The sequence below is a fragment of the Peromyscus californicus genome, unplaced genomic scaffold (genome assembly GCF_007827085.1).
Source record: "Peromyscus californicus insignis strain IS unplaced genomic scaffold, ASM782708v3 Scaffold_4__1_contigs__length_199733344, whole genome shotgun sequence".
In the NCBI taxonomy this organism is placed as follows: Eukaryota; Metazoa; Chordata; class Mammalia; order Rodentia; family Cricetidae; genus Peromyscus; species Peromyscus californicus.
This window is the reverse complement of record NW_026294562.1, coordinates 173342988-173362466: the sequence shown is the minus strand read 5'-3', so window position 1 is coordinate 173362466 and position 19479 is coordinate 173342988. Positions and strand designations below refer to the sequence as shown.

The 19479-nt window shown below is 44.7% G+C and overlaps 1 pseudogene; it reads right to left on the bottom strand.

Annotated features, from left to right (window-relative positions):
- Positions 1 to 2432: 2432 nt before the first annotated feature.
- On the bottom strand, positions 2433 to 17692 carry LOC128125520 (cytochrome P450 2B1-like; annotated as a pseudogene).
- Between the last annotated feature and the right edge of the window lie 1787 nt (positions 17693 to 19479).

Genomic DNA, 19479 nt, shown 5'->3' with positions numbered 1-19479 from the left:
AAGTAGGAACCCTTTAGTTATGAGTTAATTGTTAAGAGTGTATCTAAAACTAGAGATAAGACTTTGGAAAGGAGAAAGTTAACCTTAATTAGCACATCTGCCAGGCCTTCTCAAACAGATAGTCTGGATGCTTAAGTCTGTTCTTAGAGAGTACAGAGGTATCTCTGATAAGATACTTTTGTCCCTCCAGGAATGGTCCTTGCCGGATGCTGCCAATGATGATAATTACAGGGAGGCTTGAAGTGGGGTTCTGCCTGTGCATAGCTGTCAGTGCAGAAGGTTATCTGAATATTCCATTAGTAGAGGGGAAATGGTGCCCAATGAATGATGGAAAAGCTACAGTAGCACATAAGAAATTCATAGTTGGAAATGACTAACAATCCAAAGCCAATATCACCAAGACTCCTTGAGCCTTAGTGTGACCTTTTGAAGGCCCTTGGCTTCTTCCAGGTATTAGCTTGTCATAATCAGCTGAAATACTACCTCATATATTTTTGTAGCTTGCAGCATGACAGTATCTCTGTATTTCCCCCTCAGGTGCAGAGTCAAAACCCAGACCTCACAAGCTGACCATAGTGATGGGTCCTTTCTCTCTGGATCATACTCCCTGGTGTTTTCTGGGTCTCAGCAGGGAGGAAACCAAACTTGAGTTCTGTGGTTTCACATCACTATCTCTATCATACACTTCTCTGAGGGCCCTGGTCCCAGCTTTTCTGAGAAATTTCCCAGCTTTGGACTTTATGAGTTTCACAGACTCCACTCATGAAAATGCTGCTCTCCAGGATATCTCCACAATATGTCTACCAGAACCTACCTACCTTCAAACTGTTCCTTCTCATAAGAATTCTAAAAGCTTCTCTAGTGCCATAACAGGGCTGGAAAAAGAGAATTCCCAGCCTGATCTGGAGATGCCTGTTTAACTATGGACTTGCAACTCTTTGCTCCCTGTGAGCATCATTCCTTCCTCTCATCTCCTGCCTCCTCACCCTGATCTTCTCCATATCTCACCTCTTGGAAAGATTTGAGTAGCTCATGAGGTCTGTTTGCAAAATGTTCTCCAGCAAAGGCAGAAGCCATTGTCCAGGAGAGAGACAGTCCTTGAGCAAGAGCCACCCTAATATCCAGACTAGCAAGATTCAGGGAAAGCCAGAGTGCCATGATCCTACCTCAGCATGCTGCACATTCCTGTTTTTCTTGAAGACAGACTGTTCTGTTTGTTGTCCTATTCCTGTGGTTGGTGGAAGAGAGTGAACCAGGAATCTACCTTGGCAAAGTTCCTGATAATTCACCCTAGGCTGCAGGGAGCTTGGTAACTAAGGTGGAAATTTAGAATCTCAGAGGTGAGTTGAGAGCTGCCTGCTGATTGGCCAAAGGCTGCCTAGAGACACCTTCCTAGGTGATGATGTTAAATAAATGACACTTCCCACAAATACCTGCTTGTCCCAGCAGTGTGGTGTGTAGAGGCTGAGTTTCAGGGGACACTGCTCAAAGGGTGGCTCCCAGACACTTCTGTCAGAAGGTGACAAGACAGCAAGAGCAGATGACTCACAGAACTGGGTCAGTCTGGAGACTTGGGGACGAGGATTTACTCTGGTCATCTGAAGGGAGTGACAGAGATTAGAGAGACGAGGTCTGGCTGCATATCGGGCAAGTATAATGAGTGACTCATGTTGTCACTTTATTGAGAAATTGATTGATTGATTGATTGATAATACTTCTACTATATTACACAACCACCTGCTGTTCCAGGTTCTCACAATGCGGCAGGGAACAAGGCAACAGATTGACCCTTTACAAACGTGGCCTGGATGTGATGGAGTGTGCACCCAGAAGCCGTTTGAAAAGAATCTTAGTTACAAGACATTCAAGAGGGTGCATGTAAAAGTAACCAGGAAGTCAAGGGACTGTGCCTTGTGATGACTGCTCTTGAGTGTTGACTTGACTGCATCTGGCACCAACTAAAACCCAAGCTGCTGGGCATGCTCTGAGGGATTTCTTATCAGATTCTTAGAAGCAGGAAGACCCAGCCTAAATCTGGACCACATCTTCTGCTGGCAGAACACAGGAAAGAAGGTAATTATGCTTTTGGATGAGAATTATCATGAGAAAAGCCCATGAAGGTTTGTGACTGTGGCCTGCAAAGCAGCATAGGGACCTAGATAATATTGTGTGAAGTAAAAGACACCAGACACCAAATATCACACACTATATGATTCTCTTTATGTGAACCATGCATATTAGGCAAGCTTACAGACACAGAATTCAGACCATGAACAGAGTCGATCAGCATAGATCATGGATCACCAGGAGCTGATACATGGGGACTGTGGCTGTTGGGAGTGATTCAGCATGAGATGTGGCCTCCAAATCTCTCTGTTCACACATCAAGAAAGACACTTGATTGATTTCACCAATGCCATTCACAGGGCAGAAAGACACATCTCCAGCTTTGCAGAAGCTGCAGTGAGGTCTTATGAAATGAGCAGTGACCTAGTGCCTGGTTTCCAGCAGGTCTCTCAGAGGCAGAAAGATGGGGCCATTCTCAACAGGAGTGGGGTCACCTGGCCACCTCAGCCCAGTCAGCGGGCCAAGAAGCAGATCTGGTACTTTGGGGGCACTTTGGCGAGGCCACTCTCCTTGGGACTGAGGTCAATGTCCTCAGGAGCCACGGGACTGGACACAGAGACGTTCTGGAGGATTGTGGTGAAGAAAAGGAACAATTCGTTGCGGGCAATGCCTTCGCCAAGACAAATGCGCTTTCCTGTGGGCACAGAGGATGAACCATGTGAGCCCTAGGGCAGTATACAACCTCCAGAGTTTCCCATCCCTAAGCTCAGACAACTCAGGCTATTGCGAAGAATAAGAATGAGTTTGACCCTCAACCTGCAATTCAAAAATGTTAAGAGATTCCCAAAACCTTAAAGAATTGGTGCAAGGGCCAGTGAGACTTCTTAGCCCAGAAAGGAGCCTGTTGTCAACCCTGAAGACATGAGTTCACCCCCTAGACCCACATGTTACGAGGAGAGAACCGACCCCCAAAATCTGTCCTTTGATATAAACACATACACTCCACCATGGCACACATGTATATGCATGCAAACATATACACAATAAATTAGTCATAAAATTCAGGACAGACTGTTGGTGGGTGTCTCATGGTCACTTCTGACAGATTTCTAGCTTTTGTTGGGTTATCAGAGTCCTTTGTTCCAGAACTGTAAGAATGGATTATCAGTGTCCTTTGTTCCAGAACTGTAAGAATGGATTATCAGTGTCCTTTGTTCCAGAACTGTAAGAACCCACTTAGAATAGGAACCAAGTGTGTATGTGTACACATGTTTAATGCAACATCTTTAGTGTTCCCTTCTTTCTCATGTGAGGGATTGGTACCCATCTCATTGGCTGCCCTGAGGGTGAAGGTACTGTTTACAAGGACTCTTAGATTAACAACTGGATGGTGTTAAGGGCCCTATATGATCCAGACATGGAGGCACATGTGTGCAAGTGCAGCACTTGGGAGACTGAGGCAGGAAGTTGATAGACTACAGAGCATGGTCTCTGTCTCTCCCCTTTCTCTGTCCCATCTGTCACTCATCCTCTCCTCCACCTTTCTCTCTGTCTCTGTCCCCTCTGTCACTCATCCTCGCCTCCACCTTTCTCTCTGTCTCTGTCCCCTCTGTCACTCATCCTCTCCTCCACCTTTCTCTCTGTCTCTGTCCCCTCTGTCACTCATCCTCTCCTCCACCTTTCTCTCTTTCTCTCTGCCTCCTTTGTTTCTCCTGCTTGTGATCAATGAACTTCAACAAGTTCCTGAAGACAATTGTTCACACCATTGAGAATGGGCAGGGGCACATGAATAGGGCCTATGGCACCCACAGGATTCTCAGAGACATAAGGAGCCGTGTTGATTTGTCACGGGGTCACGGAGCACCACAGAGCAAGGGGAGCCTGAAAGTCCAGGCAGAGGCTCCACCTCCTGCCCTGTACCTCAGAGATTCTTAATCTGCAAATGACCACTTCAGGCCTCCAGATAAAAGAGGGATTTCCCAGCAACCCCTGTGCCCTCCAGTTGTTGGGAAATCGTGCAGGTGTAGAGGTGTCTAGGGAAAGCACTCTATCCCCTTGAGTGTTCCATTTCCTGAACTTAAGTAACATGAGCTTAGAAATTCATGGAGTAGATCTCTGAGATGGTTCTCCTGGAACTCATTTCATGACCCAAATTTTTCCAGAGCAGCTTTTAATGGCTGATCTCACTCTCAACACAATGTTCCCATGCCTGGAGCTGGCGAATCAGACACCGTTCATGTCTCTTTGGTTCTAATATCCTTTTGGCTTGCTTGCTTGCTCAATCTCTAGCTTGCTGGCTTGATTGATTAGTTGTTTGGTTGCTTGCTTGCATCCCACAGCAGTCTTCGTGAACCTGTGTCTGTACCACCCATCACCACGTGTCTTATTTCTTATTCTCTTACGCTTGCTTTTTCTAAACTTCCTAGCCAACATCCTAACCCCTCCACCTTCTCTGTCCAACCACATCTGGTCATGTATTTCTTCCATGTCTTCTTCTCACAACCCCTTTCCCCACAACCCTGCCTTTCTAAACATGAGACTCTTATACAGACAATTCACTTTTACCTCACACCGTACCTGTCTACAACTCTGAAGATGAAAATGAAAGGAAGCCCTTATACTGGACAGAGCCAGGTGCAAGGCTGAGCCCAGGGTCTTGAAGTCACTTGGACACTCAACACTAGACAATTCTTAGCTGAGACATGGCTCAGTAAGAGAACACTTGCCTGAAATCCCTCAGTGAGGGATGAGAACAGAGAGGAGGAATAGCAGAACATCTTCTAGAATTAACCAGGGAGAGGCCAGAGTATGGGCTCATTTGATGAGAACTTGCTTGACACACACTCAACCCTGGATTCTATCCCTATCATGAGGGGGACACAACTAAAAGCTAAGGAATTGTTTCTAGAACGCCCCTTTCTCCAAAAGATAAAAACCTGAACACAAATTTTCCATCCATAGAGTCAAAAAAAAACTGAATTAAATTTGGCTGGAGGCACCTTCTGTATGTAACAAACTAACCAAACACAATAGGCAACTGAACTAGTAGACAGCTTGAGATTATATCTTCCAATGAAGAACAAGTCTCAGTCTCTCATAGCAGTGGACCCACCCCAGGCTGCCAACTATTCCAGCATGGCCAAGTAAGGCAAAAGTTGAGCTGGCACCAATCAAGCTGTGTGTCCATGCCCAGCTCCCCGTTGTCTGTAGACACCGAGTGCTGGCACTGATGGCTGCTGTAACCCTGAACTTTCTCTGGTTCAGGATATTATCCATCATGGATTTTTTTTTTTCTGAAATAGATGGTAGTAATTTTGATTTCTCTTACAATTTGCCAAGCAAGAGTATTTACTGCAAACAGAGACAAGCATGTCAAGACATGCCCCATCTCCCCAGTGCTCACAGCTAAACTCAATGCTTCCCTGGCCATCAAGACCCTACCCAGTTCACAGCAGTGTTCATCGAAGACGTCACTTGTTCTTGCTGTAGTTTCTTAAGAAAATGCATTTGCTCAGGTTTAGAAGCTTTTAAATAATTTCCCAAAGTCATGATGGTCAGAATGCTCCTTTAGTTCAAGAGTCCTCTTATGGCACTGTAGCCAGGGTGAATGGAATGGTTCAGGCAAAGCAGCTGGAATAAATCAGTAAACATGGACCTGGACCTGTCTGTATCCTGGAGGATGAGCCTGCCCTCTAGTGTCTGGAAAAGGGAGCACAAGTGGGTCTCACCTATAGAGAAGGGCATAAAAGCTTCATTTTTCTTCAGTGCCCCATTGGCATCCAGGAAGTGGTCAGGATTGAAGGTGTCTGGTTGTGCAAAGTACCATGGATCATGGAGAGCTGAACTCAGGATGGGGTACACTTCAGTGTTCTAGGAGACATTATGAGACACAACGATATTAGCATACCCTGACTCCCATCTTCAGACAGTCATTTCCTAAGAAACACAGAATGCTAGGTAGCCACAACAGTCTGAGGCTGGCGATTAGGAAGATGAAGGGTGATCGTGGAGTAGAGATGTGGAATGGCAGCTGGTCTCACCTTGGGGAGCAGGTACCCTCAGAACAAAGTGTCTTTGGTGACTTTGTGTGGGACACCAATCGGGGAGAGATCTGAAAATCTCTGAATCTCATTGATGACAGCCTCAGTGTAAGGCATTTTGGTGCGATCGTCAAGTGTTGGTAGGCGGTGTGAGCCGATCACCTGATCGACCTCCTTTTGGACTTTCTCTGCACAGAAAAGGGAGACAATAGACAATGCCCTCCCCCCTATCACGCAGGCAATGCACAGTGACCCTCTTTTCTGCCAGCCAATAGCCTAGGAACAGTGCAGAGCAAGGAGACTCTGCTGAGAAAGACACAGTGCACTCTTGGTCATGCACACCTGTGCTTCCCTAAGTCACCTGTCTCTCCAGCCACACTTAGATCTATAGTAGAGTCTCTCTCAAAAGCTCCAACCTTGCTTGTAAATAGAAAAAGTGAAAACCTACAGCACATGAATATTTTTAATCTATCAATCTGGAGTAATGACTGGAGAGGGAGATTGTAAGAATTTTCTCCTTTTGAAATGTAATGTTATAATTTGTATTTCTGTATATCAATCATACATACACACATAGATATACAAACACACCAAGAGTGACAGACAGACGTCTTTGCATGGAATTTATGTTTAAAAATCTAGTGGGCTGGAGAGATGGCTCAGCAGTTAATAGTACTGACTACTACTCTTGCAGAGGTTCCAGGTTCAATTTCCATCACCCACATGGTGACTCACACTGTCTCTGACTCCCCGGTCCAACATCACAGACATATATTCAGGCAAAACAATAATGCACATTAGTAAAATAAATTTAAAAATCCAGGCTAAGAATCTGAGGCTATATCCTCAGAAATAAAGGAAGTACATTAATCAATGCATACTTGAATACAAAATATGGATATGTTGGTGAGTATGTTGGCTGATAAAATGACTCAACCAGTAAATGTATTTGGTTTGCATCCTGACAGCCTGACTTTGACATCCAGAACCCACATGAAGGTGTAGGAGAGGCCCAGCTACACAGAGTTGTCCTTCCACCTCCACACATGAGCTACAGCAGGCATACTCAAAGTAACAGTAAATCATTTTAAAACTTTTAGAATGTTAGTGTGTGAGTCAACAAAGCAATGAATGAGTCAGGTAATAGAAGGAAAGATTGCTGAGCGAATGAAATGAGCAAACTAAAACCTGGATATATGTATTCTACTTTTACTTGTTATATTAAACAATTAATGAATCAATAAATGGTACCTACATAAATAAATCAATGCACACAACCACACAATGGTCAAGCAAATGTAGATTCCACAGAGGAATATGTGAATGAATGAATGAATGAATGAGTAAATATAGGAATAAACAGGTAGGTCTAACATGAATTTCTAAATAGTCTTATTAATTAAAAAAAACAGAACGAGATATTGGGATGAAAGCTGAAAGAGCAGAGAAACAGAACAAGCCACAGCCAACCTCACCTTGTCAACTCCTGAGCTGATCCTGTTTCCACAAATCTTCAGACTGAAAGCCTCTGAGTCCTCACCCCTGATGGTCTCAGTTGAACTGCTGCTTAGTTCCTGTCTCCTCACGCCTTATATACCATTCTCCACACAGCCATGTCACTTCCTGGGATTAAAGGCCTGTGTGCTTTCCAAGCAAAGGCATGAGATCTCAGTTGCTGGGATTAAGGGCATGTGCCACCACTGTCTGACCCTTTTCCCTATGTGGCCTTGATCCCACAGAGATCCAGACAGATCTCTGCCTCCCAAGTGATAGGATTAAGAGTGTGTGCCACCACTGTCTGGCTTCTATGTCTAATCTAATGGCTGGCTCTGTCCTGTGATCCCCAAATAAGTTTGCTAGGGTACACAATATATCACCACAGGTATTGAATGATAAATAAACCACAGGAAAAGGAGTGAATCATTAAAAAGATACATGGAGGAATGAATGGACACATGAAGGATAAATTCAAAGGCCAGTTGGAAAAATTAAGGAATGAAAAGATTTGTGTATGAATAAATGAATGACTCAATGACAGATAGGCATGAATAGGTATGTAGCTGGATGGATAGAACAATGGATAAATGGATGGGTGGATAATGGATGGGTAAATGGGTCAAGAGGTGGGTGGACATAAAGATGAGTGAATGGATGGAAGTAAAGACAGAAGGGAAGAAGGAGGGATGGATGGATGGGTGGGTGGATGGATGGATGGATGGATGGATGGATGGATGGATGGATCAACCTTTAAGTGATAACAGAAAATGGGCCAGCTCAGTGTTCATTCACCCAAAACAGTGCCCTAGTTTAGAAGTAAATGAAAGCCTTCAGAGCTCCTGATGTAAGAGACCCATGTCTCACTCATCCACACAAATCTCCACAGCCAAAAGAGATATAAAAGATCGCCCAACGGGCAGCCTGTGGTGCACCTGTAACATGGGGGTATTTGAGCATGAGCAGGAAGCCATAGCGGAGCGTGGTGCTGCTGGTCTCGGTGCCAGCAAAGAAGAGAGACAGCATGGAGAGCATGAGGTTCTGGTGATGGAACTCCGTATGCTGGTTGGACTTCTCCTGGTTCCAGATGGGAGAAAGAAGAGAGGGTCAAGAGTCACTGGGTCCTTACAGGGAGATGCTCATACATCCTGGGAACTGTCCTTCTGTCTCACACTGTATGGCCCACACGGCATTTCTCAGTCCTCGATAATGTCCCTTGCTCTCTGTTCTGTCTTCTCTCTCAACTTTGCTCTCTGGTATTTATCATGATTTTCCCCCCAGTCTCTTTCTTCCTCTGAGGTCTTTTCTGCTTTTTGTCCCTTGCCCTGTGTTTCTTCCACAGCCTTCTTCCTCCCTATTTCTTTTTCTCCTCACTTTCTCTAGTCTTCAATTTCTAGATTCTTCTGCATCTCCTCCACTCCACTTCCTATCTCTCCTCCCCATCCTCTGCCCCCTTTTCCTCGGCTCACATCCCCAGCCTTCACTCTCACCCATCACTTCTCTCATTCTTGCAGGACTTACCTTCTCCATGCGTAGAAGGTAGGTATCAATGAAGTCCCTTGGATTGCTGGGGTCCAAGGTTGCCCTGTGCTTCTCCACACTCTGGCCAATGTAGTCGAGGACTTCCTGCAGATTTTTGAAGATTTGTCTGTGTGTACCGGGAAAGTACTTCAGGAAGCCAGAGAAGAACTCAAACACCTGCAAGAAAGAAGGACCCAGGAGGTCGCCTGGAGCTAGCAGGTCTCAGGAAATGGACAGTGCTCTAACTTAGTCACTCTTCTATGCTATGAAGAGACATCACAACCAAGGTATTTCTTACAAAAAAAAGGTAATTTTGAGGGCTTGTCTACCATTTCAGAAGGTTAGTCCATTATCATCATGGCAGCAAGCATGGCAGCATGCAGACAGGCATGTGTCTGAGAGCTGACATCTTGATATACAGGCAGACAGGCATGTGCCTGAGAGCTGATATAATGTTTATACAGGCAAACAAGCATGTGCCTGAGAGATGATATCATGTTATACAGGCAGACAGGCAAATCCTGAGAGCTGACATCATGATATACAGGCAGGCAGAACTAGAGGGAACACTGGGCCTTGCATGGGATTTGGAAACCTCAAAGTTCACCTCAAGCAACACATCTCCAACGAGGTCCCAGATCCTAATCCTTCCAAACAGCTCTTCAACTAGATCTCAAGCATTCAAAGACACTAGTCTATGTGAGCCAATCTCATTCAAACCACCACTTGCTTCTAGGTCCCCAGATGTCATGAAGAAACATGCAAAACACACACACACACATACACACACACACACACACACACACACACACACACACACACACACACACACACAACCCTCTCATAGAGTACACCATACACATTCAGGATTTTGAACTTTGTCTCTAAATCTGACTCTAATCTTTACAGGTACCCAATAGACATGTCACAGCAATAGCAGATGGCAATTAATATTCAAAGTGTCAGCCCACCAGAAGTTCAACTCTCTGATGGGATTGTCTCACTCAAGCAAGGCTTGAAAGAAAACAGACTCCATAATATATTTTGCTTCTGTTGTGTCCCTGCATGCTTGCTGCTACTGTGTATATGGTGCTGTAAGTCATTCACTGCCTATATTGTAACATGCTCATCTCATGAATATATTCTCCCTACTGGGCACATTTATATCTGTGGGTTGTTAGGAAGTTGATTTCTTCTTGAGCTGTATAATTTTGGTGAATAGAAATAATATTAGGATATTTTTCATAACTAGGTCTATTGTTCCACGAGGACTGTCATATACTTAGGACCTGTTCTATACCATAGCTCAGGCTGATATTGGAAAATTGTTGTATTTCCAGTTACTAAGACAGCTGTATACTATCAGCTGGTTTTAGGCTTCAAAGTAACTTCAAATTAGACCAGGTGCCTTGCTAATGGGTTTTAAGATAAACATTTCCCAGGGAAATTCACAAGGACAAAATAGCAGCTTTCTGATTTGTTGAACCAAGGTTACAGGTACATAGCAACCTAATTGCTATGCCAGTCTCTCTTGCTAAGTCTGGCTGATATCATAGGCCAGTGATTAACTCTCTGCACAAATTCCTAATCTCAGTTTTATGATACAGGCATACACCTGAAAACTCAAAGTTCAGTCAACTAGCTGTTTTTATGTTGAGTCCTAAAATTGCACAGGTGAAAAAGAGTTATAAGTTTCCTTTTTATGATCTAAAGTTACAAGCAGGACAGAAAAATATATTTCCAGAATTAAAATGTATTTATTGTCACTGTGCCTTGGAAAATATCAAGTAGGCTTATATTAGGAGATTTAAGGTAAACCTGAGTCCCAACCAAAGCATTTAGTATAGAGAATTCAAGAAAGCCACCCAATCACAAAATGTTAGTTTAAAATGTTTATTACACTCAGAAATATAGGATAGTTGATGATTTTATTTTTCTTAGACTCCTCAATAGTTTAGGTTTTTAACTGTTCTAAAATCTTTTATAAGTCTGTCTCTCTAACTAGATAACAATGACCAGTTCTTTCTTTACACTGCAGCTTCAGATTATAACCACACCAATTAGAAAGCTAAGATGTATTACAAGTGTGTTGCTGTAGGGATGATTCTGTTTCTTATCAAGTGAAATGTGACCTTCAAATGTAACTTTTATATTGCCTGAAGGATTTATGTTGGGTATATATCGCTATGTAGAAAAAGAAAGAAAGAGAGATTCATTGGAAGAGAAGAAAGTAACCTTTAACATGGTGTGAGTTTTTTCCCTATTCCGAAAAATTCCTCAGATAAAAAGGTCTTAGCTTCGCAACACCTTGCATTCCTTGCAAGCCCTGTGTCCAGCCTTGGAGCTTGTTCTCCTAGGCTGCAATAAACCTTGCCTTTCTCTGTATCTCCCTTTTCTCTCCTCTGCTCTCTCTCCCAATACCCTGAGCTGAATTGTCATTGTTTCTTTTAATTTGGGAGTTTTGCTTTATGAACACAAGGTCTCATGCATGCCAGACTGGCCTTAAACTCATTATGTAGCTAAAGATCACCCTGAATTTCTCATCCCCCTGACTTCATGTGCAGGAATTGCATGGGTTGTATACCACCACACCCAGGATATACAGCCTGGGCCTCAGGCATGAAAACCAAGTCCTCTACCCTCTGAGCTACAGCTACATCACCAACATCACCATTTTCTGCATGTGTGTATGGCTCTGTATTTCTACATTCAGGTCTCTGCCCTGCTCCCCATCCTTCTTTTCATCCTGCTCTCAAACTCCTCGCCTCTCCATCTAGTCTCTGCCTTTCTTCCAGCCCAAAGACACTCCCTTCTTCACCCACAGAGCAGTGTCTTCTTTCCTTTGCCCTGGATACTCTTCTCTTCCCACCACTGACCTGGCTGAAGAATGAGCTGTAGAGCAAGAAGGTCTGATAGATCAGGTCCAGGAGGCGCAGGAACTGGTGGTCTTTGTAGTCAAAGCACTCTCCAAAGACAATGGAGCAGATGATGTTGGCTATGATGCACTGGAAGAGGAAGGTGGGGTCCATGCGGGCTCCTGGAGGAGGAGGATGCAGGACAGGAGGCAGGGGATAAAAAACCATGGAACACTTGGCTTCAACCCCATCCTATGAGGCTGCCCCTACCACTCACTAATCAAAGTACAACAACAGTGGCTACCACATTTGCACATATGATGTACATATGAATCTAGGCCCTTCACTTAGAATTGCATGCATCATTTTATTCAACTTCCCTCAATACTATACAGAAAATGGGATACTATTCATATACACCAAAAGGGAGGCTACCTTCACTAAGGCAACTCAGATAACTATGGTTGGGACTAGGATACTAGGGTGGAGAGAAGAGTGTATATATTCAGTCTCCAACCTACACCTTCTCCCAGAACAACATTCTGACTCTGAGCTGGTAGCTAACTCCCACTGGCTCGAATGGTGCAGAGAAGGATTCAGGGAATGCCTGTGTGAATTTACAGTCCCTGAACACTGCATGCCAATCTGCCATCCCTTCTCTGACTTCTGGGCTCTGTGGTGTTCCAGAAGCCATCAGCACCTGCTCCCTGCCACCTTCCTATGTCAGGTTCAGTCATGGACCCTGGTGATTAGTGGGCTACCATTGGGCTACCATTGCCCCTCACCCTGAGGCTGGCTTGTCTGTGGTCTCTGATCCCATGTAGATCTTCTGGTGGCTGTGTCAGAGGAGCAACAGGTGGCAACTGGAGTCCAAGGTGTCAGCCCACCAGGAGGAAACACTCTGCTGGGTCAATCTTGGTTTGACAAGACCACAAGTCCCAGAACCCCAGAATGTCTTTTGATTCTGCTGTGCCTTTACATGTTTCTACGGCCATCTTCTTCTGGGATCTGGCATGGTGTTAATGGATGGGGGAGACATCCCAGCCTGTGATGCAGTGTGTTTATTTCATGGGAACCATTATCATGGGCATTTTTATCTGTGGATTGTCATGGAAATGATTCCTACCTAAACTGTACTGCCAAGTTGATAATAATAATGATAGTTTATACAGAGTTTTGATGAATAAAAATAAATGGAAGGAAATGTTACACAGTTAGGGCTTATGAGTTTTACAGCTAAGGCCTATCAGTTTCACCTGAGGAGCTGCTTTAGATCACAGTTCAGGATAATGATTAAGGGAAACAATTGAGTCCCCAGGATCCAGGCTGGTTCTAATTCTCTTAATGCTGAAAGATGCTGTCACAGTTTTCTGTTTGCACCATTAGCTCAAACAAAGCTTCAAAATAATTTTGGTTAGACCAGATGCTCTGAGAATAGCTTTAAGACAAAGAACCACAGAAAATAATCTGAAGTTCACAAGGGCACACAGCTGAGTTATAGATTCATTAGGATAGGGTCAAAAATACAGAGCAGCCTGATTGTTGCTAGCTGAAGTACTTTCCATGCTAGGTCTGGTTGGTGATCAAAGGTGATGATTAATTCCTTTCACCCACTCCTGACCTTAATTTTCTGATATTAGATATTATTGATAAATCAGTATGTACTCTGAGGATTCAAAGATCAGCTAACTGATTGGTTTTTATGTATAAAAGTTTGGGTTTACGACCTCTTTAAAATTCCTTATAAGATTACCATTCAAAATAGATAATAAAGTGGTTGGTTCTTTTTTTTGTAACAGCAATATGCAGCCTGCCAACAAAAGAGTTTGAAGAGATGAAATGGTCCTTGTTTTCTCATATTCTATTAATCTTAACAAGTTGCTTAGATGTTATAATGTATGTATGTGAGTTATTAGGGTGACTCTGTTTTTAATCATGTAAGGGAGTTGAAAACATGTTTTTACCTATATTCATTATAATCATTCACTTGAAAATTTGAATGTAACCACGTTGTGAAGCTTGTATTGCTTAAAAGACTTTGTTGAGGAATATAAGTTGTAGAGGCAAAAAGAAGGAGGATGAGCAGGAGGAGGAGGAAAAGGAGGGTAAAGAGAAGGAGGAGAGCAGAAGGAGGAGGAGGAGGAGAAGGAGGAGGAGGAGGAGGAGGAGGAGGAGGAGGAGGAGAGAGAAGAAGAAGAAGAAGAAGAAGAAGAAGAAGAAGAAGAAGAAGAAGAAGAAGAGGAAGAGGAAGAGGAAGAGGAAGAGGAAGAGGAAGAGGAAGAGGAAAGGAAACCATCAAGAAGGTGTGTGAGTGTCTTTTCCCCTAACCTCCTCAGATAAAAAAAGTCCAGTGTGCTGACACTGTGAATTTCCATTTGAGTCTGAAGCTGCCTGGAGCCTGGTCTACAGACAGAGATATAGATCCTTCCCTGGGGCTCATCACCTTCACTCTCAGCCTTAGAGCTCACTTCTCCTCCTTTGGGTCCCTCCATCTAGACTGCTTTCTCCAGTCATTCTTCCAAGCCTCTGCACCTTTCTTCCCTCCTGCCTCTGCCCTGACCTCTCAGATCTCCAGAGAAAGGTCAATAAGGGATGGCAAATGTCCCGTGTATAGAAATGGAGGTACAAACAACAGTCATGTCACCAATACGCCCTTGATGTAAAGACCCCTCCAGTCCCCAGAAGTGCCTCTGAGTTCACCCAGAGTCAAACTCCCATCAGCCTCTGTGCTCACTGCTGCTCACCAGCACAACCACAAGGAAGAAAACACAGTTCCCTGCTGAGAACGTGTCTGCAGTTCCTCCTGCCCCCGTCCCTCTCAGTTACCTAGGGTCTGCGTTTGTCTTTGATAAGACCATGATGGGTGACAGTGACAAAGGCTAAGTCTTGACCTCTATATGCAGTAGAAGATGACCTTGGAAATCTCAGCCTCCTGCCTCCACCCCTAGAGTGCTGGGATTATAAACGTGTAGGACCGTGCCCCATGTATGTGGTGCTGGAAGCAACCTTCACTCAGCCACAGTCATATCAAAAAGAGAGCCTCACAATGTAGATAGGACCAGCCTTGAACTCCTGAGCATCTTGCCTCACTTTCTGAATTCTGAGAGGACAAGTATGCACCAATCATACCCAAAAGGCAAACAAAGCTAATTCACAGACTGATTTTCTGGAGAAACACTGCAGCTATTATCAGTATCAGTTTCTGAGTTATTTTGGACACAATATACCTCATGTTTCTTCCCTGCCCTTGCATTTTTTCTCTCTTTCCACCTATGTCCATACCTCATCCTCCCCATACTCTGTGTGTCTGTGTTTGTGTGTGTGTGTGTGTGTGTGTGTGTGTGTGTGTGTGTGTGTGTGTGTGTGTGTGTTGGTCTGTCAGTTTGTCTGCCTTTTTATCTACCCCTATATGTCTCTTTCTCTTTCTTTGGTTGTGCACTCAGGTCTCTGTATCGTCATCTTCCTTTATGCCCATTCTCAGAGACTCACCCTGGGATTTCCGGAGCTCCTCCACCAGACATCGGGCCTCCTCCTTTATCCGCTCCTCCACACTCCGCTTCCCCATCCCAAAGTCCTTCATGGTGGCCACAGAGAATCGCCTAAGGACTTTCCAGCATTCCCCATTGGCAAACATCACACCTTAGAAAGTAGGGGATGTATGGGTAGGTTACACTGGAAGGTCGGAGAACCTGAGTCCTTCAACACAGCTCTGGCTCCACCTTCCTGGACCACATCCTCCATGCCACCCTGTCCCATATCTCACCATATCCCTGTAGAAATGGCTCAACCACAGCAACTGTGCCCCGGCCAGAGAAAGCCTCAGCTTGGTCCACCAGCGCCTCCCTTATGGCCTCTGTCCCATACAGCATGACCACGGGCCTTGGTCCCAGGTGCACTGTGAACACATCTCCATATTTTTCTCGAAACTGCCAAACATAAGGGCACCAGGGTTGTTAGTCAGTGCAGATGATGATGTTACACTATGAAAACACATACAGAATGGAAAATAGGAACCTCTCATACAGCCACCCTTTCCCTTCTAGGAACCTAAGATAGAAGGCTTAATTCCACACACAGTCAGGGTCTGCATTGATTGGTTGGGCTTCCTGATCAGTACAGCAGTACTGTAGAGTAGGGAGGAAGGGCAACTCACGTTTATAATCAAGCAATGTAGAGGCAGACGCCAGAGAATCACTAGTCATCCTTTGCTACACATCCATTTGGAAGCCAGCCTCAGCTACATAAAATTCTGTCTCTAAAAATATATAGTTATGGATTCAGCTATACATGTGGCTCCATGCCCACACCCTCCAGTCTGGCCAGCTGAACCATGCTTCCTGTGACCCAGTGACAACCTGTTTGGTGCCTTCTGACAACATCTAGAGAATGGTCCTGATTCACCCACTGGGTTACATGGGAAGGGAAAGTGCTAGTCACCTGATGGTAGAACTGAATGTGAGTCATGACTACAGCACACACAGTTGGAAAATACCTGACAATGCAACCATCTGGGCATCTTCAGGGAATTGATCCCAGGAATACTACAACCCTCAAGTGCTGAAAGCCCTTAAGAGATGGTGCAGTGTTTGCACATAATCCACATCGTCCTCTCATAACCTTTAACTCACTCTAGATTACAATGCAGCTAATAGAAATGAAAGGCTATGAAAACGGTCAGTGTCCAGTGTAGTTTAGGGGACAATGCTAAGGAAAACCTCTACACAAATTTGATATTGACCTACTCATGTTTTTAGGCCGGGTCACAACTTGGAAACTTAAGCAACAATGAACTATCAATACACAGATCAGATTAAATGTTAAATAAAACTTGAAGGAGGATCATGAGTTTGAGATTAACCTGGGAAAAGTAGGATGACCTTGTCTCAAAAACTAGATATAAATGACTACACCAATGATACAGATGGGTGATCTTTTAACAACCAAGGGGTAACAGGAAATTGGGATTGCTGCCACTATATCGACTCTCTAAATGGAGTGGGGACAAGAATGCTAATTGTTTATTAACAAAAAAATGGTAATTGAACATGAAATTTCCCTTGTGGGGACAGATATGATGGTGCCATGGTCAGCTGCTTGGATGGTCCATGGTGTTTATAACTGATAAGCACTCCCTACCTACCCCACCTCCTGACCTGCCTCTCCTCCCCTTTGCTCCTGAACAAGGCAGGCTAATCCCTTGTGCTGGCAGAAGCAAACGTTATCTGTTGATGTCTCTGACATCTTTCTTTCTCTTCTGGAACAAGGAAGCACCAAAGAGGAAAATTGTAAAACCTTGGCACACACCTCGACACCTCTGTCACCTTTCACACTCCAAACACAGTCCCCCACATGATTCCAACATTGAGAGGACATGCCTGTGGATCTGGGCACCATCCATCACCAGTCAGCATTTCAACTTTCCCTTAGCCACCTTCCCACCTGAGGCTAGAGCTTGGATGGAATCCCTTTCTCGTCCTGCTGAGTGATCTCCAGGAGCAAACACGGCCCTAAATCCATAGGGCACAGACACTATGAATGTCTCACCAGCATGAAGGAGTTGAGGAGGCCTCTTCTGTCCATCTGTAGTAGGTTTCCCAAGAGGGGCAGGGGACGTGGTCCTGGTGGTAGGTGGCCGCGGGCTTTTGGGTGTCTCCTGACCAGGAGCAGTAAGAAGCCCACAATGATAGCGATAAAGAGCAGGACACTGGCCTCCATGGTCCTGGTCATATCAGCATCCACTCCACTGCACACTCCAGCAGGACTTTTTATCCTGAGCCTGTCTTTCTACCCAGTGATGTAACTTCAGCTATTCCCACCTCCTATTTCATCATTGTCCAGTAGTGTGAGCAACCATGCTTCCTACTTGGGCTGCCAGTGACCTTCTCACTCCCTATTCCATAGATGTTGTCAAGGACTTGAAACAGACACACAGGACAAAAGAACATTGGGAGTAACACATCTTGATTTCTTGGGGTGAGTGTGCATTTCTCAGCTCAGTTTTGTCTGTTTATTGATTCGGGCAAGGACCTGTGTGTGTATGCTGCATATGTGAAGGGATATTTCTTATGTGAACGTACATGTGTGTGCTTTTGTGTGTTACTCTAGATATGTGTGTATGTGTATGTGTGTTGTGTCTGTTGCGGTGGTGGTGATTGTGGTGGTGGTGGTGTGTGTGTTTGTGTGTGTGTCTGTATGTCTGTGTGTGTGTGTATATTGGTTGATTTTTCAAGACAGGGTTTCTCTATGTAGGCCTGGCTGTCCTGGAACTCACTCTGTAGACCAGGCTGGCCTCGAACACAGAGAACCTCCTATCTCTGCCTCCTGAGTACTGAGATTAAAGTGTGAGCCAACACATGTGGCTCACAATTACATTCTTGCATTGTGGGGCTCCTCTATATGTTCTTACTTTCAGGTTTGACTTGAGTGACAGGAGTAGAGTTGCATGTTACTGTGTGAATCTCTGTGTGTTCATACATACACCAACCCCAGTGCCAATGTGATTTCTCCAGGGTCCCCATTTCAATCTCTGGCCTGTGACAGTCACGGATGGCAGAAAATGCAAAAGCAGGGAGACAAGAGACACAGTAGTGGTGAGGCTCAGCAGTTGTGTGGAGAGAGAGGCTTCAGCCTGGCCGAGGAGCAGTTGGAGCCTCTGGGTTTCTGGTCAGTGTGACTGGTGATCCCCTCCTCCTCCTGGCTGTCCCACAGCACATGGAGCCCTCTGACCTTCCCACTGACCCATCTCTTTCCAGCAGTGTCATTGTCCCCTGTAGACTCTGACTTCAGTATGCTGAGAATGTCTTACTCTGTTTTCTAATGAGGCAGAATGACAGAGACTGGGAAGTTATAATTAGTAGGCATTTCAAAGTTGTGCTTCTAGAAGCAGTTATTTCCAAGAACCCTGCACTAATGTCTGGTGAGGAGTTTGCTGCTGCATTATAACATGACATGGGGCAATCAGGTGTGACTAAGACTGACAGAGCTAAAAAGGAGACTGAACACTGCCACAGAGAACACACTCCTGTGATAATGACACCAATCCATTCACAAAGTGCCATGGTTAGAATGTGAGATTTCTCCCAGGACTCCTTGATCTCTAACTAGTCATATTTTTAGGACGTTCACAGACTTGGCAGAAAGATGTAGGTTCCTGAGAGGACCCTCCTCTCTCTCCTTCCCACCTGCCTCATACTCCCACAGCAAACCTAGAGGCTCAGCTGCCCTGCCTTCCTGCCTTGAAACTGACCCGAAATAAATCCTTCCTCACACTCGCTTCTGAGCAGGTATTTTACCACAGTGAAAAACAACTAATGCAGGAGTGGGGTTGTTATGTGATTAAACTCGCCATTTAGTTCCTTGCTTGAATTCTAGGTAGTTTGGGGCCCAGCTTTGACATGGGAAGGATCATATATCAGTATCAAAAGAGAAATGCGTGTGGGAGGGAGGGAGAGAGAGAGAGAGAGAGAGAGAGAGAGAGAGAGAGAGGCTATGAATGTTACCCA